At 38.8% G+C, this 24,552-nt stretch overlaps 1 protein-coding gene across 15 annotated transcripts in view; it reads left to right on the top strand.

Moving 5' to 3' along the window:
* Window positions 1–24,552, top strand: part of TCF4 (transcription factor 4) — a 355,534-nt gene that overhangs the window by 150,333 nt on the left and 180,649 nt on the right. The window contains exon 1 of one of the 15 annotated variants that reach the window (XM_059895603.1): window positions 7,222–7,256. The exons of the other annotated variants lie outside the window; for them this stretch is intronic. The gene's annotated coding sequence lies outside the window, so the exon portion shown is untranslated. Of the gene's footprint in view, window positions 1–7,221; window positions 7,257–24,552 lie in introns of those variants that run through there. 15 annotated transcript variants of the gene reach the window in all.

Below are 24,552 nucleotides of genomic sequence, written 5' to 3'. Positions count from 1 at the left end.
ACAGTTCTTTTTAAAATTAGCTTTTAACTTTTTTCCATGACTGTTTCTTTTCTATATGTTTTCTACTTTTATATTGTCTGTTTTTATCTGATTAAGGTGTTGCTCTATACTTTCCCTTCTTCCCCTGGGTAGACCTATCATTGATTTACCAAAATAGCTCTCCACTATGAATCAGAAGGCTCACAGGGTATAATCTGCTAGGTTATAAGGCTCAAACTAAGGGAACAAGATTGTTTCTTGACACCAAACATTATTCATCCTCTTAATTTCGAGCCTTGTAGCTTGAAATCCATGGTCTGTGATGAAATGGAAGCAATTTCTCTGAGCCTTACTACTCTCATCTTAAAAATGAAGATGATGAGATCTACCTCAGAGCCTTGTAATGAAGATTAAATGAGATAGATGCATCTAGCACAGGAGCTAGAAATACGAGATGCTTAATAAATGTAATTTCATTTCTTTTTCAATTTCTGTAAAACTCCAGGGAACATTAATAAATGTCTAGGTATAAAAAGAAGAAGATGATGAGTTTGGTGTGAAGTTTGAGGTACTTTTAAGCCATTCAAGTGAAGATATCAAGTAGGCAGTTGGAGTTATGGGTATAAAGCTCAGAAAAGTCTGAGCAAAAGGTCTTCAGCTGAAGGGGTCTTCAACATATAGAGGCAAGTTGAAGATAGAAGGTTGCGTATGGAGTCTCAAGTGACAAGGAAACCTAGGGCCTCACAACTGAAGGATTGTCAACATTTAAAGTCTTTTGGGTGAGAATAAAGTAGAACCCCCCAGGAGTAGGAGAAAAGGGAAATGTGTTGTCGTGGAAACTGTGTCACGCGTTTTTTTTTTTTTAATTAATTAATTAATTTTTTGGCTGTGTTGGATCTTCATTGCTGCGTGCAGGCTTTCTCTAGTTGCGGCGAGTGGGGGCTACTCTTCCTTGCAGTGCACGGGCTTCTCATTGCTGTTGTTTCTCCTGTTGTGGAGCACGGGTTCTAGGCGTGTGGGCTTCAGTAGTTGTGGCACACGGCCTTCAGTAGTTGTGGCACACGGGCTTCAGTAGTTGTGGCTATGGAGCACAGGTTTAGTAGTTGTGGAACATGGGTTTAGCTGCTCTGTGCCATGTGGGATCTTCCCGGACCAGGGCTTGAACCCATGTCCCGTGTATTGGCAGGCGGATTCTCAACCACTGCGCCACCAGGGAAGTCCCCGCATGTTTTTAAGGAAGGGATAAGAGTGTCTTTCTGACCACCAAGGAAGATGAGAACTGAACATTGTCTGTTGGCTTTAACTTCTTAGTGGTCATGGTTGACAGTTCCCAAGGGTTTTCTTGGAGGAATCATGGGGTCAGAAGACTCCACTCCCTATTCCCACAGAACTGAGATATCTTTCCTCTGACCTGGCCAAATATTCAACTTTTATACTTCTAATGTGATTTTTTCTTTATTTATAATGATAGTTGTTTGTACTTAGCCTCGTTCCCATAATAAATTATCAGTTTCCTGAAAGCAGAGGTCATGCAAAGTACCATATAAATTACACCTAGTAAGTATTTAACAGTTCAGTCTCAGAATCGTGGGTTCTCCCAGAACAAGGCATGTTTCTTTGTCTGTTCATCCATCCATCCATCCATCCATTCACTGAAGAGTGCTTTATTTACCAACTCCATACCACGTGCCAGGCACTATTTTAGGCTATGTGAATATAGTGGTGAACAAAAGATATTCCTTTTATGCATGAAACTTACATTGTGGTGGAGACATGATAAAGAATAAATACGTATTCTGAGTGCCTTTAATGTCTTGTTTCTCACAACAACCACACGACATAGATATTATACTCATCCTATTTTTTTTTGATGAGAAAATGGAGGCACCGAAATATTCAGTAACTTGCCAGGGTCATCAGTTCAGTAGAGGTGGATCTGGGATTCACACTCAGGCATTTTGACTCCCAAATCCATGCTGTTAATCACCCCACTGCACTGCAAAATGTTTGGCATAGAGTAAACTATTATTATTGTTATTAATACTAATGTTAGTAATTATTCCTCAGCATAGGGATCTTTTATCCCAATTCAGATAAGGAAACAGATCCCACCTAATTATTGGCAAAACGAAATTCAGAAGCCACATTTCCATGTTCCCAATCCAATGTTTTTCCCTCATACAGTACCTCTCCTCTAAGGGAGGGAGTCTGGAGGGGTGAAGAGGTAGAAGAAGGGTGGAAGGATGAAGGAAATGGGCAAAGAGAAAGAAGGATGTGTGGAAGAGATGTAGGAACGAATTAAACCTGTTTGATTTGGGATTTTTGATGCTAACAAACTATGTCTCATTTTTCAGGTTTTTTCCCTATATTCTCAAGAGGAAATATCCTTAAAATAAGAATATTTCCATGCAAAATAATCATATTCCGTTTCATAGACTAGCAAAAGATTTCAGGAGCTAGGAGACCCTAGCTAGTTAAAAGTAAAAGACTATATTTTGGTAAGGACATTATTACTGGCATTTATATTGTGAAGGCATTGGTTGGAAGATACACTACAAGTTTTGTTTACCAACAGCCAAGTCTTTGAGGAGCGTATGTATGTGCGTGTGTGTGTGTGCACACGTGTGCACAATGTATATTGGAGTACGTACTTATTTTATAAAATCCTGGTAATGTTGAATTTACTTTGTGTATATGTTTTGGGGGAGAGGATGCTGAAACATTTTTCGGTGATGGGAAAGTTTTTGTACTTCTGTGCATGGCTGCTCTAATATCAGGCACCATATTTAAGCATCACAAATATACACTAAGCAAGGGACAGATGCACAAGGAATTTAAGCAGAGTTTTTCTAAATGGCAAATAATTAGAGGGGAACAGATGCCTATGGGCAGCAAAGGATGAAATGAGGTACCAGGAATTTTAAAAGGGAGATGGAAATACATATGTACAATGTAGTTGCTCTCAAGGCTGTTTAAGCCTAGAGGCTGTTCTTTCCCGAAGTTCTCTGTTTTTTGTGGGTTTTGACATTAAATTTTGTTCTCTCTTTACCTATATTCCCCAAAGAAATAGATCATGCTAATCATTCCAAAGTGGAACAGATTTTCTTTCGAACCTCAGTTTTGGATGACTTTGTGGGTTGCATCTCTTTCTTCTCTCTCCCCAGGGCCGTGTCTTTTCACAGGACTGCCAGGATATGACATTTCTCACAGTGTCACTCCTCATTATTTATTATTTATTCCCCATCTACTTCCAAAAGGGTTTTTAGCTAGCCTACCAATGAAGGACGCCTACAAATGTGATTTTTTTCCTTGATGTGCCTTTTAAAAAGGATGGACACACCCTCCTTTGGAACAATCCCGCTGTCCAGTGGGTTGTTGTGTCCATCTGAGAACTCTACTGCATAGTCCTGAGGGTTGAAAAGGAAACAGATCTCCAAGAATAAAGTAGAGAAGAGCATGAGGCATTTCCCATCTTCCTGTAGAGTGGGAGTTTAAACAGCAGGGGCGCCGAGCAGAGCCATTCAGCAGCCCAGCAAAGCTGAGCGGTATCACCTGATCATGACCCTTCAGGTTTGAAATTTACCTGTTGTGCTCATTGTAACAAAAGAAATGAAATCTCTGTAATTATATTGGAAGGGGGAGGAGATCATGTTTTAGTTCCTTTGATCTTGAGCTAGAATAGACTCTGCTTTTGGAAATTTAATTTGAAGGAATCCAACGTACACATCTGCTTTTTGTACCGCAAGTTCTATTGAGCTTGAAAATAGAAATTTATTAATGCAAATGTGTAGAGACTGTTCCTTGAGGAAAAACAAATATGCGTTCAAAACACAAGGTGATCCTTTCTACATAGCTATGGAAGATTTTAATAAATACGTTCTCTGTGTTTCTTCTAGAGTTCAGGGATGAGGTTCCTTGTTAACAAGGACCAAGCGTTGAAATTACAGGATGCATTGGGGAACAGAAAGATTCATGATGACTTCAATATTTAAAAGTTTCCGAAGGACAAATTAGATGGTTAAGAGATGAGAAGCAGACTGAATCCTCAAGAGAAAAAAAAAAACAAAAACCAAAAATAAGTGCGTCATCAAACCATTTTGAGAACATGTTTGAATTGATGGTAGGGTCCATGCTAAGAGACAAAGCTTTCATTTCAACGAATCCAATCTGCCTAGTGTTCTGGAAAATTGCCTTTGCCTGTAAATGGAATGGCATGCAGATTTTAGGTAGGACACTTTCTCACCCAACTTAGCCTGTACTCTTTATTTTCGTACCATTATATGAAACTGCACATAAATGACACTTGACTTAATCCTTAGAGTGGCTGAATTGCATGGTCTATTTTGATTAACTTTTTCTTGTTCTCAGTGTAAATTTTCCAGTAAAGACTAAAATGTCATGAGCATTTTGGGACATAAATCCCTTAAGCTATTTTGCAGTCATATAGTTGTCCTTTGTAGGGTTTGAGTGCTTTCCTAAACTCCTTCTCATCTCCAAATGGGCAAAATAAATTATAAATTGTTGAGAGCATTCAATCACTGGATGAGCAGTCATCTCCTAAAGCTGGGGAAAGTATCCTTTTTCAGTTCTTTGAGTAAATGGAGGTGATTTCTTATAATATTTGTGCTCTATAACAGATCTCAAAAACTTGGTTATAAATTACCCAGGTTTAAGAAGGAGTTCATGATTAAAGACTATATTGAATTAATAAAACCAGTCTTTCTTTTTCTGGTGTGATGTAAAGAGATATTTTTTTCAAAGGTGGTAGGTAGGTGGGCTTCAGTGCATTCTGTTGGTTACTTGTTACTTTCTTCCCCACTGAGTTTTTTGTTTGTTTGTGTGTGTGCTTCTTCTAAGGAACGGAAAGGTGAAAAGCCACAAAAAGTTAGGCTGGGAATTAGGAATTCTGAGTTTAAAACAGGGAGCCTATCCTAACTTGTTGTGTCTGAGTTGGTTTTTCAGTTGTATTGCCAGGATAGCCCGTGACCCTTGCAAATGTACAATTTCATTTGGGTTCAGTGATTCCTGTATGAGTCTGTGACATAGGACGCCAAAGGCCACAGGGATTATTTAATACACAAAATGTTAGGACAAAGTTGGCTCCCCAGAGTCTTTTGAGTAACAAGGATTTCATCTGAACCCCTTTTGGGGGGGACCACGGAAAGTACTGCTCCGCACTTCCAGTGAATCAGTTTCTAACATTTACATCAAAGGGTGACTTTGTCCAGCTCCCCACATCTCCCTTCCTCAGAGGCGGGAGACCCCCAAACAAAATTTCTATGTCTAATGGCAGACAGTTGGGGTGCTGTAACCAAGCAGTCACCCTTAAAAATTAATGAGCTTAATGATGGATCGGAGAAGCGATCGTGATGGTGGTCGGGGAGGGAGGGGCCGTGGGGATGGCAGAAGGAAGAAGGCTGGACTCCTCGTAAGTGACAATGATGGGAGCCCCTGTCCTTATCTCCCCTCCCCAGTCTCCCGCCCCCCTCCCTCCCCCCCGGTCGCCAGCCCTTCCACGCTCCTCTCTTCACGGGAGCCACAGCAGATAGAAAGACAGGGCGATTATGAAGATGTCAGTTGGAGCGTAGGCAGGCGAGAGGGGAGCAGCGCTCCAGATGAGGTCCGGGGGGAGCCGAGGAGGGTCACTCATGGACGACCGTGTGTGTGTGTCTGACAGACTGTGAAATGGTGCGTTGTTGCACGGCTGCGCTGCACCTGGGCCCTTCATCTGTGATTGATTGGTTTGGTCATGTGTAATGGTCCCATCTGCTCTGTGTTGTTTTTCTTTTTTTACTTATAAACACCGTTCCCAGCGGCTGAGAGAGGATGAGCTATGTTTTGTCATCTTCACTTACACTTTAGCTCAAAAAAGTGGTCAAGTAGGTAAGCTCTAAAGTCTATCCAAGTAATGTAGCAGCAAAGTCTGGGTTTCCCCCTTTGCTTGGGGGGTGTGTGTGTGTGTGTGTGTGGTGTGTGCGCGCGCGCATGTGTGTGCGCCTTCCTGCGCACGCGTGTGTGCCTGGAGTTTTCATGCTGCCTGTTAATATCCGAATAGTTCATGAACCACGGAAGACCAAAAAATCGCAGAAATGATTTGCACAAATCTGTGACTCTTACTGCAGCGGGGAGTTGGTTTTTTTTTTTTTTTTTTTTTTTGTAACAGAGCCAATACTTAATTAAAACCGCTGACATCATGGTGTTATAATTAAGCGTGGCATTAATTAAGCTGGAATAACGATTTTTTTTTATTAAGAGCTGCTTCTATTGTATAAGACCGTTATCGGCTAAAACCAAAATAATTTTAAAGCAAAAATGAATTCCCTCTAAACGAGCCCTTTTCAACTTCCCCAAAGTCCGGCCTCAGGACTGTCGTCATCAGGGCTGTGTGTGTGTGTGTGTGTGTGTGTGTGTGTGTGTCTGTCTGTGTGTGTGTGTCTGTGTGTTGGGTGGTGTTGGGATGGGGGACGAGTGCAAGTGAAATTTGTTTTTTTTCACCCAAAAATGCTGATCGGCTCCTGGCATTCTGATGGCTAATTATGCATCGGAGAGCTTCGACAGCTGCATTCATCATCATAAAATGTAATAATTAATGACATTCCAACAAAGAAAAATATGCAAATGAGGACTCATTAGCATTTTCATATTCAGCTTTGATAATGCTTTTGCTGACAAGGTTGTAATTAATGAAAATTCATGTCGCAGTCAGGAGATTGGATCGGTTTCATTCCGCTCACAATTCCCAAATGCTTGCATTATGGAAAATCGGCAGCTCTGCCAACTTTTCAGGGAAGAAAAAAACACACACACACACTAAAAGCACCAGATGCAAATTAATGGTAGGGAGCCTTTAACTCTTTAAACCACCCCCCTAAATTTCCATCATAGGAAACATGTGATGAGTTTTAGCCTGAGAACTAGATTCTTTTTTTTTTTTTTAATAACAGCCCTGAAATTACTTTTATTTGTGACCCAAGTATGAGAATTTCTGGCAAACTTTTTTTTGTAATATTAAGGAAAAAACCCTCTACCTTTCCCCCTCTTTTCTTTTCCCTTTCAAGACTCTTTAAATTTACGTAGTAAAACACGTTAGGACAGCCAAGCCCCAGCGTGTTGCGTTCTGTCCTCTAGCTGGCAAATTTACGGCACGACAGTTTATTCATCCTCATGCTTTTCGGAGACACCTCATCACGTACTTGTGCTTCGATCTTCCGGTGCCTCCCTCCGTGTGCTACCCATAAGGTCGAAAGAAAAGCAAGTATTCTGTTTGTCTATTCAGGGTGAGTTTTTTTTTTTTCTTTTTTGGACCATGTTTGTTTTTTTTTTTTTCTGTGCTTTTTCTTTTTAATCTATTCCCTTTATGGTTTAATGTAAGATTTTGGGAATGTGCCCATCATTCTCTCACTTAACACTTCTGGTTTAGTGTTGGGCTTCAAACATAATTTTAAGAGACACTGTACAATCCAAATGGATACCCAGAAACCCCAGAACCAGAGATATATCGACAAGCATTCAGTACAGAGAGCTATTAATTTATAAACCCTCTGTGTGTTGCTTTCAGAATGTGTGACTGGAGATTGGCAAATAACCACTTTGTGCCAACCTGGTACCATGATTTGTCAGACTAGCCTAAAGTTAAACCGAAACTTCTATCTCACTCTTGACATTAGAAAGAAAAAAACCTAAACAGAGTTCTGACTGGATGTAAGATTTGATCTTCAGGTTAAAAAATGATTATTACTACGTCAGATCTTTTTGCTGAGGCAGATGTTTAAAAAAAAAAAAAAAGGTTTGTATAAGGATTAAAAGAAAGGTTTGCATAAGGGGAGAATGAAAGCATATTTCTTTAAAAATTGTCAAGTTAATAAGCATTTTTACTCTCAAATAATATAAAACCACTTCAGGCAGTTCCTAAGATGCAGTTTCCTGTTTATTTAAAGTTATAATTCCCCAAGTTGCTAGCCCAGCATAAAGAAAGAATATAAATATGCCTTGTTAGGGGAAGGTAGAAACTTTGATATGCTAGGTTTTATTTTTTATAGTATCTCAGTGAAATAGAGAGTATCATGAGTTATTTAATGAGAATTTTAAAGTGAATCTTTTTTTCCTTTTATGCAATTAAGAATGACTAGATTTTTATTCCTTATTAATCTTTTAGAGATCTGAGAAACAGAATTTTATTTCAATTTCTTGCTTTTTCCAACTTTCGTTTTGTCACAGTTTGTACATGAATGTGTGTGTGTACACACATGTTGTGTAAATGTGTGTGTGTCAGTATCTGGAGATTATGGTGAGTGAGTCTGTCCCCTTTCCTTTAAAATCTATTGTGTTAAAACAGCAGGCAGAAGAAGGTTTTTTTTTCTTTTAGTTTCCTTGTTTTTGATGCAGGCAAACTGCCCATCCAGATGGTAGAATTTCACCTGTAAGCAATCTGAAACGATAGGTTAATTCTGACATTTTATAGAACTTTCTTATTTTCTTTTCGTACAGTACAACTGAGTGCAGAGTAGCTTACTCAAGATGATGTTTCCTCACCCTCCCACCCCCATTTTTCTTTTAAAGCGCTTCCTGCTGTGATTGGTTCTCCCCCTGCCCCAAATCAGTATTTTGGGCTCAATTAAAATCTGTGGCTTTAGGCACTTTGCTGCTATTGTCAAAACCACATCTGATGAAATCTTTGACCGCTTTTAATATGTGTAAATGAGGAATTGATGGGAGAAGTAAAGGATCAAGTGTCGATCAGCAGGTTAGTGGTGGAGAAGCAGATCATTTTAATTGTAGAAGCTCCACGATCCACTGGCTTTGATAAATTCACTGTTAGTTTTCTCCTCCCACCAAATTTACAACTCCTACCTTTCTCAGTAATGCCCAGCCTGGTGTCAGCAACCGGAATCCTGAAATTTGGTTTTGTTTTCAGTGTGGCTAGCTTCTGGTGGCTTCTCTGCCTGAGCAAACTGGAGATGCTTTGAAATGATTTGTTGACCTGTTATCAAGGAATCCCATTATTTCTCAAAGCAGGTTTTGGGGGTGTTTACACAGTAGAGCATGAAAGGCAAAGGGAGTATTGGAGATTGTTTTCAGTCATAGTCATTGTAATTGTACTGTGTTTACAAGTTACTTTTGAACGCTATCCTCTTGTTTTTATTTCTAGAAAAATCCTTTGTTTGCAAACATTATTTCCCGAGTTGTTTACATACTAAAGATGGCTCTAGGGGCATCTTCCCTGGTTTATTCCCTTGGGAGAACATTTTTGAAAGTGCTCCACTAAGATTATACCTGTTCAAATTTGGGACCCTAGTCGTGGTACTGTTGGCTGCTTTTTCTGTTTCCTGTTTTGCAGATGTTAATTCCTTTGGGTAATTTTTTTTAAGTGATGAGATTTTCACTGTCCAGCAGCAAGCCACGTTTCCTGGAGTTATTGAACTCTGAAATAGGAAACCTGTGGGTGGTGATCAGTTGTACCCTCCCCAGAAGCTATTGCCTCAATCAGGGAGAATTACTGCTCCATGACTGAGAATTTTAAAGGAGTTGTTTCACTAAAACATCCACAAGTTTTCTTTCAGGTATTGCAACAAAATTCACATTTGTTTGTGGCCCGTGAAGCCAGGATTCCTGGCAGGATTCTCATCCAGTTGCTTCTCCTATTTCCCTTGCAAACTTTCCCATTGGTTGGGGTCTGTGGAGAGATTTCAGTGGCTGGCTGGTGGAAATGTTTAGGAGAACATTTGCGTATCAAAGCAGCCTAGATATTTGCAAAAAAAAAAATGTTTATTTGAGAAAAAAAGAATCCATTTAGGATTAGGAAGTCACTGCTTTAAACATTTTAAAAGCATTTGTGATTTCCCGGAGTATATTATTCATGAGCAAGGCCTAACCTGACATTCAGGGGTCATGCCCGCATCCATATTTTTAAAAAGCTTATAAGATAATGAACATTTTGCTTAACGATTAAGATCTGTACCTATGTGTGGTATAAAAATTCCCCCCAAATTAAAGGACACAAATATATCCAAAAATTGTTTATGACTTAGTGAACCTATGAAACAAAAGATGTAGGGAAAGGGCCTCACTCTTTGCCTTCTTTATGTATTTTCCCCCCATAAAACCCAATTGTGTTGCTGTGTTGTGACATTTGGTTCTACTGGAGTCCATGAACTTTCTCTTTTTATTTATTTATTTATTTATTTATTTATTTATTTATTTATTTAACATCTTTATTGGAGTATAATTGCTCTACAATGGTGTGTTAGTTTCTGCTTTATAACAGAGTGAATCAGCCATACATATACATATATCACGATATCTCCTCCCTCTTGCGTCTCCCTCCCACCCTCCCTATCCCACCCCTCTAGGTGGTCAGAAAGCACCGAGCTGATCTCCCTGTGCTATGTGGCCTGTGTAAGCTTTCTGTTAATGGTGATGATTTAAATATCAGATCTTTCTCTTTTTTTCTTGGTAAAGAGTTTAATGTGGACATACTGGCGTTCAGATTATTAAAGTTTTAACTGCATTACACTGATAGGTTGGAAACAGCAAATATAAAACTCAGGGCAGGCCAATTTTGTTAACAGTGTAGGGGCTGAACGTTGACAATTACTGTACTTAAAAATCCCTCGGATCAGGTGTTATTTTGCCGTCTGGACATTTTAATTAGTAATAAAAATGTGGATCTGGACACACAGAAATAGGCTCTACAGTACACAACGGCCCGATGCACTCTGTTGGTGTTGAGGTGTGCCTGGTTACATTTTGTGTGTATGTGCTCGTGTGTAAGTGTAATTGTGTGTTGAGTATGTGTTCATTCCTCCTAGTAAACCCAAGCATAGGATTCTATCACAATACCAAAAAATTTGGCTACTTTTCTTGAATAGGCAGTGAAAATGTGTGAAAAGTGTACTTATATTCCTAAGTAATACTTGCCTATATCTTTTTAATGGTCATGCTTCCTCGTGTAATATATGGTATGGCATGTCAGTACAATGCTGACATTAGAGGTAGGCTTGGGCAAAAGATGTGGCTCCTCCATTTCATAGCTGTGTGCCCTAAGACAAATAAATTAACCTCTCTGAGTCTCCCTTTTTTCTTACATATAGAATGAAAGTATTATGATAATAATAATGATACCTATCTAACAGAATTATGAGGAAGCTTATAAGAGCATGTATGTGAAAGCACTTGGTAAAATACAAAGAGCTATAACAATTGATTTTTAATACAAGTTGCCAGTCATAACCCACATAAGCATCTTCGTAATTCAATAAATTGTCTCATATGAAAAAATAAGGAGATGCAAATATAAGAGTACAGTAACAAATAGTAACTTTAGGACCACCAGAAAATATGTTCATAATTTTAAACATAAAGCAAAGTGATCCATTTTTATAAAGTATCTGTATATGCTCTTTGAAATAATGTTATTCTTAATTAAGGCAGAAGCGGGTACATTTGAGGGAAATAGTGACCCTCTGGAGAAATGGAGAGTGAAAATAGTTTAGGGAAATGAGTCTTAGTGTCTTCTCGTTCGGAAAGATGCATACATGTTTCTCTTAATCATTATGAATTTCTTGCTTGTAAACCAGTGTGAATACTTAAACGATAGTCATTATTGTTTAGAAAAACCTACCATTATAATTTATACACACACACACACACACACACACACACACACACACACACACGCATCATGTTTTATGTAAATTTGCTCAAGAGGGCATTATCCCCAGGAAGTGAGGGTGTTGATAAAATTGATGTTTGACACTGGACCAGATGAGTTTGGATACTTCTGTAGAAAGCTTTTTCTGTTTTTATTACAGGTTCAGTTCTCTTCCTGAGAATTCTTCAGAAAGGATTTGTTTTCTTTACTGAGACGAATGGTGTAATGGAATACTGTGGTCTAATGATGCTATTTTGGTCATTTCATTAATTTCATCTTCTTCTCCCTTAATGTAATAAATGCATACCTTGATTATAATACAAATTATATTTACATTACATTGTTTCTAAGAACAAATATTTATTTTTATAGACAACCTGGTTTTAATTAGTGTCTTAGAAAGCTTCTAAGACTTCTCTAGAACATGGTATTAGCAGAAGTAGGCAGAGGTTTTTTTTTTTTTTGGTGAGGTGTTAGGAGGAGCTAAATTCAACCAAGGCAATCTTCAGTTAATTCATTAATCTGGTAAATATTAAGTAAACTACAGAAGAAACAGAAACGTGCCAGTTGTGACTATATAGCTTTTCAGGTTTTTTGGACTTGAAAATGGAAACTGGTTTTATTTAATGTTCTATCAGTTTCATGTAAATGTCTCATTCTAATGACCAGTTTCATTGACATCTATGCTAATCTAGTGAACAGAGAGGCTCTACATATAATTTGTCTGGAAATTTTTGAAATGAGGCTACAGGTCCTCCTCTTTGAAACTTCCTTTGATAAAAATGGCCCTGTGTGCCTTAACCTTCTAGAGTTCAGCATTGATTTCAGGAGAGGAGAAAGAAATCGTGGGACTCCTTTAAAAATTATCCCAGAAAAGGGATTCAGCTACAAATTGGGGGGACAGCATTTAAAATTTATTAAGAAAGTAATTCAAAGGAAAGTCTGTAGCCAAACTCCTTAATTGTGATGCATTTGCTGAGTTCCCCTCTTCCATCGTCGGGCCTGCTCCGATGCCATATGGCCTACCATGGAACATTTAACTTGTCAGATATAATGGATTGTCCTGGAAGCAGATTTTTGCTTTGAGCATTCGGCTCCTTTCTTGCATTTCACTCTCAGCTCCAGGCTGCATGATGAAGGATTGTGGTGGAAACGCAAAGAAGAGACACACAGTTGATTCCCCTTAAGAGAGTGACCTATATGCCACAAAATTTTACCCATGTAAAGAGGCATTATCCCCATCGCTGGCCTTAGCGGGCTGCATGTCAGAATCATTTAAATTTGCCTGGACTTAACAAATTGTGTAAACATTTCAGAATTGAGTGCTTTGGAATAATAAACCATCATCATTTTAACTTACGCAGAAAGGGTGTAGCCACATCGGCCAAAAGATAAGTGTTATTTATCATGACCTACATGTAACCTATACCACCTGGTTGGTAGATGCTGTAAATTAAATTCAACTCTCAAATCTACCGAGAATGCTTAAAAAAAAATCACCTGATGGTGATGTTACATGGCTTCATTGTTTTTGTTTAGTGAGTGAGGTGGGATTGAAATGATCATTTAGGTGGATGGGCAACTAGCAGTTAATTATCCTACTAAGCTTTCCATCTTGAAACCTTTTGTTTATTCAAATGCACTTGAAATGAGAGATTGGACATCCTGTGGATTATTTAACTTTTATCTGTAAATGTGAAAACTACAGTATCTGATGTTGGTTTTAATTTGCCGCTTTCATGAGGTAATTCATATTTTCTTTTCAATATGTTATATTGTTTCTGAAATCAAAAGCTCGGAAAGGGCTAGGAGGAGTTTGTGACTTTTGCATCTATAGGATAACTTCCTTTAAAAGAATAAGCAGTGCCCTTTCTACACGTACATGTACATACATAGCTGCGAGATACTCTTCTGGTAAAATCTACTGTAACCCCAAAGCTAATATTATAATACAAAGACCCAGAATAGACAACTTACAAATAATCAATCAAGCACAAACCAGTGGGAAAATAAGTAACTTATGTATCTCAATTTAACCATAAAATGGTACATATTTGATTGCTCTAGGGTTACAAAAATTAATAGATTTGTATATGACACATGGAATTACTCTAAAAGAAACTGTCTATTGGCAAAGGGTAATTTAATATATTTACCAAAACACGTGTGTTTATGTATTAGAAATTTAACATTTAATTTACTTCTACAAATTCATGTTTTCTAGATAATTCTTAATATAGATCTATAAAAACTACAGTGGCCTTGAAAACTGATATAACCTCACGTCTATACAAAGAAGAATTACTTCTTTTTAAAGAACAACTTTCCATGAAGCAGTTAAGAAATCTCTGTTAAAGTCAGTATTGAATAATAAAGTGTACTACTGTATATTTCTTACTAATCCTAAACTGAGCACATTTGTTTTATTGATGCCCCTGATAGGATGATTTTTTTCCCCCCTCTCTGTATTCAAATTTTGGTCAGGGTTAGTCCTAAATGAATTTGGGTGGTACCTGGCCAGAGCCAGCTCTTGTTGGGGCTTGTGTGCCCTCTGCTGGCGCACATTGAAATGACTGGTATGTGGGGTTCTTAATTTCTTTTACTTTTCAAGGTTGGTTTTTTTTTGTTTTTTGTTTTGTTTTGATATTTTTACACAATCAGATATTTGCAGTGATTATAAAGTTGTAGGTTAATACTGAGTATGGAAATTAATTTGTTTTTATTAGGAAATGAAGGGGTTTTTTGTTTGGGGCTTTTTGGGGGGAGTTTGCTTTTGCTAAATAGACTCAATAGCTCAAATAACATATAAAGTATGCGACACTCTTTTTTAAAAATAAATTTATTTATTTATTTATTTATTTTTGGCTGCTTTGGGTCTTTGTTGCTGCGTGCAGGCTTTCTCTAGTTGCTGTGAGCGGGAGCTACTCTTCGTTGCGGTGCGCGGGCTTCTCATTGAGGTGGTTTCTCTTGTTGCGGAACACGGGCTCTAGGTGCGAAGGCTTCGCGGGCTCTAGAGCACAGGCCCAGTAGTTGTGGTGCATAGGCTTAGTTGTTCTGCGGCATGTGAGATCTTTCCAGACCAGGGCTCAAATCCGTGTCCCCTGCCTTGGCAGGAAGATTCTTAACCACTGTGCCACCAGGGAAGCCCGTATATGCCACTCTTGAGTTATTAAGTGGTTGCTTTCAGATGACCGTTAATCATATTCCCGTTGCTTTCATAGATCCTCCTGGCCTGATTACACTCAAGAAGAATTCTTGTTTACTGAGTTGGGAATGGACTTGAAAAGGATAAATCATTGAAATTTTGAAACATGACTCCTTGTATGTAGTAGCTAATGCCTCATAGAGAACTCCCTTATAGACTTGACTGTTTTCGCTTGCTTTGTGAAGGAAAACGAGCCTGTATTTGCACCATAATGTTCTGTAAAGGCATTTTTGGTTTCCTTGCAGACCAAATTAAGCTATTCTCCCTGGCAGACATTGAGAATTGGAGTTTGAGTGGAACCTTTTTTTGTTTTGTTTGGCTCCTTTGGTTGTTGTTTATAGAGTGTAAGATGTTAATGGAGCAAATCACTGATGGTTTCAGGTCGCAGGACTAAGTTATACAAGGGCGGTTACAGAGGGAACATCTTGCCTCCCCGCCATTGCTTGGGTGGAGAGTATCCTTGGGTCTTGGTAGTGAAGACCAGGGCTCTGTATAATGAATACGCCTTTAAAATGCAGCAATTTTTGTTCACAAGTTTCCATCAAATTCTTTATAAAAATTAATTACGTGTAAGTGATTTCTACATCTCTCTGAAATGAATTGATCGAATCCATTCGGTGATTACTCTGTGGCGAGGATCGTTTAGATCTTTACAATTCTTTTGTTTTTGCAAATTTCTCTAATTTGTAAGCAGATTCCATCAAAAAACTCCCAAATCATCTCCCAAACGTATGGAATGATCAAAGAACTTAAAGCTAGAGAAGCGGGGAAATGTCATGTAAGTTTTTTCCTGTTTTCCATCTTTCCAATCTGAGGTACCAGTTACCTTAAAATTTGTTTTGGATAAATCATGTAAGTATTAGTTTTTATTTACTTTGATTTGTTTAACATTGTCAAATAACTGCAAACTGCATTCTAACTAATATCCGTTTCCCACTAAATCTGTTCTAATGGTATCTGGCGTGGAATCTCGAATATACGTCTTTCCTCTTGTCTCCTATTACCACACTGACGCTGTGTTAGGTGCTCTCTCATTATTCTCATTATACCCCTGACAACGTACATTACTGGCTTTGCTCCCTAACGTTTCACCCATCTAAACTCTTAACCCTTGGGAGTAACGTTCGTCGTTGACGTACCATCAGCCAACACGTGGTAGGTACACAGAGCCACCCTACAAATATTTATTTCCGTATCTCATGGTTTTTGGACCTCTTTCAAAGCTGTTCAGAAGATCATTTTTGCAAGCTTCAGAACTGAAAATTGCTGTCTGTAAACATCTATTCCACGTGATAGATTTTATTTTCTTGCACATTTTTGATAGGATGCGGTCACTGTTCTGACTACTCCCCTTCTCTCTCCTTCCTCCGTTCTGCCTTCTCCCTCATCATCCTTTCCTCTGCCTCTCCCCTTCCTTCCTGTGGCCCCCGCCTTCCTCTCTTGATTTAGTCATGCTCGTATATTCAGTAATTGGGAGGTTTTTCTTAAACATCACAGTGTGGAACTTAGTGGTTTGTGTAATTCTATCTGTGAACCATCACCTTCCTTTAACAGGGGAATTGGACTCTGAGTAGTTTGGTCCTGTTTCCTTCCTAGCTTGATCGTCATGGGGCCATTCTTTTAAAGTTGATCTTGAAGGGCAGGCTCAGTGGTTGGCATTCTCCCTACTCTTTGTCTGCTCTGTGAATGCCCTGAGTTGTATTTTGAATTGTGGGCTATTTCACCCCCAACTTCTCAGTACTGTATACTTAGGGAATATAAAACCTATATAGTTTAAGACTTGAGAAATGGTTATCTGATATATTACAGATACATCTATAGATGACATTTGGATTATCTTCTGCCTGGGGTTAGAAATGTTACTTATATACTTATGTGTATATGTAATACTTATTGTATTATACATATGTGTAACCTGTATTTAAAATTTTCATGAGATCTCCACCTCCTTTATTTTTGTGCATTCTTGAGTATCATATCAAATGCATGTAGTTTCTTTAAGAGATGATAGTGGTTATATTCTAATTGTTAGTCGTGAGCTGAGCTTGAAAACCGAGACCATCTCTTACATGCCGTGGTGCTAAAATATGTAGTTTTCCTACGTAGACCCTTTATAACAAACATAATACTAAACCTTTTCTTCTGTTTTGTGTTCTGATGTGCCTAATTCAGAGTTTGGTCATTATTATTTTTTACATTTAATATTACTAAGACTCTGTTAGAACATCAATTTAATGGGTAGCACATAATTTATTGCTGAAAGCAATTTGCACAGTGAAACGTAGCTGCTGATTTTCTTAAAATTTGCTGATAAATTCCAAATAATTGACCCAGGCAACAAAGTCTTACTCATATGATATTGTCTCTGCTGCATCTGGCCAGAAATGTCATCGATCTCCTCCAGAGGGATCAAAGGACCAGATTCTCTCCCCCAGCATGGACTTGTAATACCTTCAGTAGAGCATGGATGTGGGGAATACACGGGTGTAAGGGCCCTTTTAGGTTAACAAACCAAGTCGGGCTCACTAGAGCTTGATCCTGGAGTCTAAAGGCGACCTCTGTCTTAGGGTAGAAAGGGGGAAGAGATACTTTCAGAGCAGTGGCCAGTGGGGCTGATAGAAGGAATGTCCTTTCACCTCCAGGACACTTATGTCTTGGAATTCTGTTGTTTATTAGGGCCATCTGCTTGGTAATGTGAGCTGAATTTCTTTAACACAACCAATCTTCATGAGCAGAGATGAACAAATGTAAAGGCCTAGTACACTGCCAGGAAGAGGTTTCTCTAACCCATGTTTCTCTAACCCACAAAATGTAACTGTCTGAAAGGGTCTTGGAGATCAACACTTGTTTACTTTTTAAAAATCCAATTAAATAGGTTGGATTAGATAGTCATTGATTTTTTTTTTTTTATTTTTGGTTATCTAACAGGTTACCAGGTTTATTAGAGTTTCACCTAATGTAACCTTGAAGGCTGAACCTGTTCACTTAGATTGGTTACTCTTATCTGTGGCTTGTTAGACTAACCAGTGGAATTTTATTTAAAACAAATAGAGATTCTGGACCACATTCCACTGAATGTAAGTTCCCTGGGGTAGAGAACCCAGGAATCTGTTTTAAGAAAAGTCTTACTGATGATTCTCATGATGGGCAGGGTTTTTGAGCCATAGAATTGAATTTCGGGAGATTGCTTTTCTCCACACCCATCCTGTATCTTCCTTTCCTCTTAAGAGTACACCAAAGATATTTTATTTCTGTTTGCTTTTGATGCCTTTAGTGTGTATCGCAAGATTGACCTTTTTCTTTTTTACATGAAAAACTATTACGTTATTTCAAATAAAAAATAAGATTTCAAATGCATATGTTGTTTCTTCAGAGGCCCTCACAAAGTCTTTCATTGCCTTGGTTATACCCAGTCACCATAGGCACAAACTGTAATAAAAATATAAAATAGGGCAGGCAGAGCCATTAAGATCTTATTCACATAAAACCAGTGGTAAGTTACTCATTAGAAGTAAGTTGAGTGATTTCGGGGTTAGCCTTAGTCCTTCAGGCCCCTAGGGGACCCTTGTACAAATTGCTGATTCAGAAAATCATTACTCTGGTGGCTCAAGTGGCACTTTAGTGGCCTTAAAGAGTTATTTGACACACCTCCCCAAACAGCTAAGTTATCCCCATGATTATGTTGATTAATTGCACACTCTGTGGAATTAGTGTTATTTTCAATGAAAGATTTTCCTGCACTGGGAAAAGAAAGCATAAAACTCACGTGTTCTCATTTGATCATGTGTGCACTTCTCCCAAGAGTGACACCGAGGAAGAGGATGATTCTGGCTGTTGTTGGTCTAGGGTAGGTGAAATAATCTCTAAGGCAGTACTTTCATTTTGCATTGAGAAGGTGCTTTTTGGTGTCCCAGAGGGTGGTCACTCAAAATGTTTACCAGTTCTAATATTTTCATCCATCAAAGGACTCGAGAATGCCTCTTTGACTTACTACGAATTGAGGAGAGGGCTGTGCTACATAGTGAGAAAAAGACAGGTGGAATCATCTTTGTTACCACAATAGAAACCAGTAATACATCTGGAATACTCCAAGAAGAGGCGGCGTATTGTAAAAACAGGCTTTGGTACAGGAATTGGTAATCTATGTTCTAGATTCGTTCTCTTAATATCTGTACAACCTCTTTTATTTGTTATAAGCGGGTTACCCTTCCTGAATTTTAGTGACCTCCTCTATAAAAATAGGGGTTGAAATGCCCATCTAAGGAATTCTTAGGATGTTGTTGTCTTAAATAATGTAAGTTAAATTACTTTGCACACTATATGGTGCTTTGCAAATGTGAGGGCTTTAAGGAGAACTGAATATAGATTCTAACCATGTTCAGAATCGCCCCAAATACAGAGTTTTGGTGGTGCCTCGAGATACTCTTAAGTATCCAGATACTCTGGAATTTTGGTACACCCACTGCTTTGAAGGCAGTGCAGTGTCTGGATGAGATGGGGTGCATCAGTGACAGAAAGCAGCCCAAACTCATAATTTTCTGAGGTCAGAGCTCTAGATCGTTACTGAGGGTTCTACTTTGATGATTTAAGAACATCAGGGAAAGTGAGCACTGATGCTAGTCTTTCCTGGGAAAATGGCTTGGCCCCTATTTCCCAGCATCCTTTGCTGCAAGCTATGTGCCTGATCAATTTTCCCCCAAATTTTCTTTTTGTTCTCAATTTAGGAAGAAGGGGATGAAGAGAATTTTCTAGGCTGTGGAATGACTGTTTTATCTGCTGGAATTGAGTCGTAGCTCTTTTAGCATGAAATTTATTAAATTTGGATTTTTTAAATGCCTCCTGGTATAGTAAGATTCTGCAGGAGAGAACCAGTGGTCTTCTCTGAATTTTAGAAATCAGGAGAATAACGTCAACTTCTGACTTCTTGTAAACCCAGACTCTCACCTCCAAGCTAGAATCAGGGAAAATTAAAGTTGACTGGCTAGTCAGAACCACAAAGGTGTATCTGCATGGAAACATCACAACAAGACAAAGATGTTTTTAGGTCAATTAAAATAAAATTCAAATGTTAAACTTATTTATTTGATAGAATATTACCAACATATATTAACCCAGTGCATGCTTTGAAATGTTAAGTTTTTTAAAGTAGTAGTTTCTCAGATTCCTCAGGACTTGTGTTAATAGGCAAAAAGATGGGGCAGGTATGTGTATTCAAATAAATTTAGGAAAGATTATATTAAATGAAATTAAATGTCTCCACTGCAGGACTTCTCAGAGGCTTTAACATGCTAGGATACAGTGTATATTTCTGCCTGTCAGGGAGGGATATAGACAGCTTGTAACATTTCCTGGGCCTTTTGATTTGCCTCCCTTTTGTTTTTTGGAGCCTGTTGTCGGGCTACTATTCCACAGAAGACACTTGTGAATGATGTTGTGTTGTCCTATATTATAATTATATTTTTACTTTCACTCTTCTCTGTGCATTGATATGAAGTCATGTTCTTCACATATGGAATGTGTAGAGATGCAGTTTGCTGCCATGTTTTTGTCAATTAGTTACTTCCAGTTAACGTAGAGATGGTTGCAGTTTATTGTGTGACGTCACAGGTTCTGGCGTACATCATATGCACAGCTTTAAAGTACCTAGAGACCTTTTAGGAATAAAACACCATGTAAATGTAAATTATCACCACCTCTAAGACACTTTCATTAATTTCATATCAAATTCATGAGTGTTTTGAGCTCTGGGATTTGAGTCTTCAGTATTGGGCTTCTCGCTTATTTGTAGATTTGTTTTTTTCAGAGTTTAAATTCCAGCAGCACAGAATAGTGCTAAGAGCCCAGCCATGGGAATCAAACTGGCAGGGTTTGAATCCTGGCTCTAACACTTACTGCCTTTGTGACCTTGGGCAGTTTTCTGTATCTCAGTTTTCTCATCTGTAAAGTGGTGTTTATATTACGTGCCTCACAGGGTTGTTGTGTAGATTGAATGAATCAATCTACGTAACCCTTTTGTGTAGTGGGTAATACATGACAAGGACTCAGGTATTTTTACGTGGGCAAGAGAGAAAAAGGCAGGCGTGGGAAAGATGAAAGAACTGTAAATTATAACCTCATGTATATTTTTGGAACCACTCTTCCCGTTATTGTTTAATGAAATACTCTTTTCAACATGCCCCCCAAAATTATAGGGTAACCAAAGATGGCTTGGGGTTGGGGACAGGGACGACAGAGATTTATTCTGATTCACACATGGTTGTGATGAGTTCCTTAGTCTGGTGGCAGGGAACAAAAGGCTGGTTCTTCAGTTTCCAGAATGAGGATTAGCGATGAAACAGCCTTGCTGGGTATTGTCCTACAGCATCAGATAATTTTTTTATCAAGGCTTTTCATAGGATAATATGTTCCACTATACAGGTGCATCTTTTTCAGTGGTGGGTGAAATACCTACCTTTTTTTAAAATTTATTTTTGTTTTTATTTTTTTAAATTTATTTTTGGCTGTGTTGGGTCTTCATTGCTGCACGTGGGCTTTCTCTAGTTGCAGGGAGCGGGGGCTACTCTTTGTTGCGGTGCACGGGTTTCTCATTGCAGTGGCTTCTCTTGTTGCGGACCACGGGCTCTAGGTGCGTGGGCTTCAGTAGTTATGGCTCGCGGGCTCTAGAGTACAGGCTCAGTAGTTGTGGTGCACGGGCTTAGTTGCTCCGCGGCAGGAGGGATCTTCCCAGACCAGGGATCGAACCCGTGTCCCCTGCAGTGGCAGGCAGATTCTTATCCACTGCGGCACCAGGGAAGCCCCCCTACCATTTATATATAATGTTAAAAGTGGCCTTTTAAGAATGAAAGGCTACAAACCCAAACATGACCTTGTTGTTATCCTACTGGTCAACCACCCGTGGGATCATCTATGTCACAGCTTATCTCCAGAAATCGTATTATGGATAAGTTATTCTTGCCTGTCTCTCACTCCTTCCAAATGGATTAGAACTGTCCAGGTATAGTAATCTACCGAAGGTGATACTTCTTAGATGTATCCCTGTGAGTTAATGAACTTACGAGACCAATTTTTTCCTCCATGAAATATTTTCATTCTCATCCAATTCCCATGGCATTCCCTTACAATAGGATACCATGGATATATTGGAAGAAAAATCAGAAGTCAAATGGAAAATTATGTAAGAATATAAAAGTATTAAATTTAGGATTAATAGACATTTGTTAATCATACTCCCCCTAAATTAAAAAAAAAATTTTTTTCCTTATCCTTCGTGGGGCAGCAAGATAAAGAACAATTGAATAAATCAGCAAAAGGATTGGTCTTTAAAAATAATTGGCAACAGCTTATATTTTCTGCTTAGCTTGAGTTTTTCAAGGGCAACAGAGGAAGCAAGTGACTCCTTTATTGATTGCCCATTGGTGCCATTTTTAATAATCAAATTTAAATATAGGTTTTAACAGCTGATGGGTTCAATTTGGACAAAACACGTGTTGACTTTCCTGATTGTTTGCTCACTGTAGATGCCGACTTGTTCTAGAGAAGGGGCTGCGCGTTGAGCTCCTTTGTCTCTAGAAGGATTGATTGACAGATGTTGTGTCTGCTCATTTACAGCATTTTTCTTGCTTAATTTAAAAAATTGTGACATAGTATTACTCGTTCCTTGTATACATCATTTTTGCAGAAGAAAGTTGTTTAGCCAATATGTCGACTTAGTTTATGAAATCCTCTCTTGTAGCTTTCATTCAGCCTTCAGTGTACCCCATTAGGTTAGATTATTCGTTTCATGCACAGCAAATCGTCACCAGCAGCAAAATTTAACATTTGGTCCTTTTAGGTATAAAATGAATCAAATGCTTGACAAGATTTGTTTCTGGTGTATATTTCAGAATCTCCCCCACCCCTTGGTGGGCATACAACAAATGTTACTAACGGGTACTTTTAGTTTTTAAAATATGGACAACAGTACTCCATGCAGTAAAAGACTTGAGCGATTAATGCTACCCTTATGCCTCTTTTGAGTAGTTTTAGCCATGGGGCTTGGCAGTGCCACCATTGTCTTGGTGCCAAAAAATATCCGCAGCGGCTGTCGCATTCTAGTACTGGAGGGTTGTCTCGAAAATTCTGCAGTGAACGCGCCGGGTTTGTTCATCACTGCTATCTCTTTTAAATATTGGAAAAATAGAATCTTGAGCTCTTTCAAAGCTCCGTTGTGATCGTGGGGACGGGGGGAGGTCGGTGGCGAAGGATGGAGGAAAGAAGCTGTCCGCGCCAGCCAGTGGGTATAAGTGACAAAAATGCATGCCTGACATAGAGTAAACACACATATTTAGGAGCTTTTGTGTTCGCGAGCACAGATAGTTACTTAAGAATCCTACTCAAACATGTTATCAGCGCTCTTGAGAATTTTATTATCTGAAACAAATGTTCCCGGACATTTTAAGCAGAAGACCGACGTCAAGACCATAGCTAATTTTTAATGGACAATTTACACAAAAGATGTATATTTTTTTTCCCTTGGAAATGACGTGTCTTTGTAAAATGGCTGCTTTTTGTCATTAGGAAATTAGAGGAGTAGATATGATAGGTTTGAGAAGGTGCTTGGGTTTATCCACAGTCCCTGATTATTTTGCTCCCAAACAGAGGTTTGGGCTCTGAGGACAGATTTATAGTTGAATTTGGGAACAAAAAGATGTAATAAAAGTTAAAGGCTTACACTATCAGAATGAAGTGTGTTCACTCAGGATCTGTGGAGCGATCTATTTGATGGTAAAAGTGGATGCTACAGATGAAATCTTTACAAGGAGCATAATCCTTAAAAAAAAAAAAAAAAAAAAAAGGAAAAAAAAAGTGCACCTCCCAGCCTCCTGCTGGCTGCGCTGCCTCTTTGGTACCTCACAGACTTCGACAGAGTCCTGGACGGGTGCCCATTGATGTCATGGAAACACTCAAATTACTGAGAATGATTCATGTCTATGCTGGTCTCTTATCCTCCCCCACACAAACAGGAGTAGATTTTTAACCCTGACAACTTGTAATTTGCAGTGGGTTTATTTTTGTATCTGGATAAATATTTTTTAACAAGCGAAATTAAGATTAAGCAGTCTGTATGTGATATGATAGTAAAGAATGCTGGGGCTTTGCAGCCAAGAGTGCTTCGGGGACTCTGTGCGGCATGAATGCATGCTCTGATCATCCCTCCCTCCCCGCCTCTCCCTTCCTGCGCCCCCCCCCCCTTCCTGCGCTCCCCCCATTCTTTCCCAGTCCACCTCTCCCTCTCCTTATTGTCCTCCCTTCCTCTCTCTTCTCTCTCCCATTTATTCTTATTCATGCTCTCTCTCTCTCTCTCACATCCTTACTATTTGCATGGACCCCTTTTACCTTTAAGAGAATGAAAGGAATAGACCTAACTTATATACATATATGAATTGAGACAAATCCTAGTAGGAAAATTCATCTCTCCAGGTCTACGTGCTGGAGTTGAGTTGGGAAATAATGCCAGGTGGTGAAATTCTTCTATAGGGGATAGCTTCCGTAATTTCTTCTAGAGAAAGAAATAGATAGCCTTTCTTCCTTCCAATTTTTGGAAATTACCAAAACAGGACGCTAGATGTTCAAATTCCTAGGAAGTCAGAGTAAATTCTACCTCATCTATCTTCTTTCTCTCTGTCTGTTTTGTCTGCCTTTCTACTGACCTCTCTACCTGCCTTTCTGTTTGCTAAAC

This window comes from Balaenoptera ricei, chromosome 14, assembly GCF_028023285.1.
Source record: "Balaenoptera ricei isolate mBalRic1 chromosome 14, mBalRic1.hap2, whole genome shotgun sequence".
Classification (NCBI taxonomy): domain Eukaryota; kingdom Metazoa; phylum Chordata; class Mammalia; order Artiodactyla; family Balaenopteridae; genus Balaenoptera; species Balaenoptera ricei.
Note: the sequence above shows the minus strand (reverse complement) of the source record. Positions and strands in the feature narration are given on the sequence as shown.